Below are 461 nucleotides of genomic sequence, written 5' to 3'. Positions count from 1 at the left end.
GTCTCCTGCACACCCCCTACTGGGGATCAAACCGAAAACCCCGGCATGTGCCCTTGATCAGAATCAAACCGGGGATCCCACAGTCTGCAGCTGGCTCAGACTGAGCCAAACCAGCAAGGGCAAGATGTTACCTTTAGTTTGATTGAAACTGTCCTCTTGACCAACAGACCTGAGGTATTCTTATTAAGACAGTTTGATGCCCAGAGCCTGACATCCTAATCATTAATGATTAAGGGAGTTGACATGCAGTACGCCCAAAGGTGGAAGGACCTGGTTGGAAGGAGGCAAGTGAGTCATGATGCTGTTAGACTGGACAAAGTTGGCTTGAATTCAGGGAAAAGTCATTTTAAGGAGATGAAGTTCCTGTGCAGTTACATTACTTTGAAAAATAGATGTTTTAAAGTAAGAAAAGTCACCATTTGATAATGGTTATTAAAACTTACGTTTGCATCAGTTCATTT

This window comes from Myotis davidii, unplaced genomic scaffold (assembly GCF_000327345.1).
Source record: "Myotis davidii unplaced genomic scaffold, ASM32734v1 scaffold1063, whole genome shotgun sequence".
Taxonomy (NCBI): Eukaryota; Metazoa; Chordata; class Mammalia; order Chiroptera; family Vespertilionidae; genus Myotis; species Myotis davidii.
The sequence above is the reverse complement of the archived record's forward strand: the minus strand, read 5'-3'. Positions refer to the sequence as shown.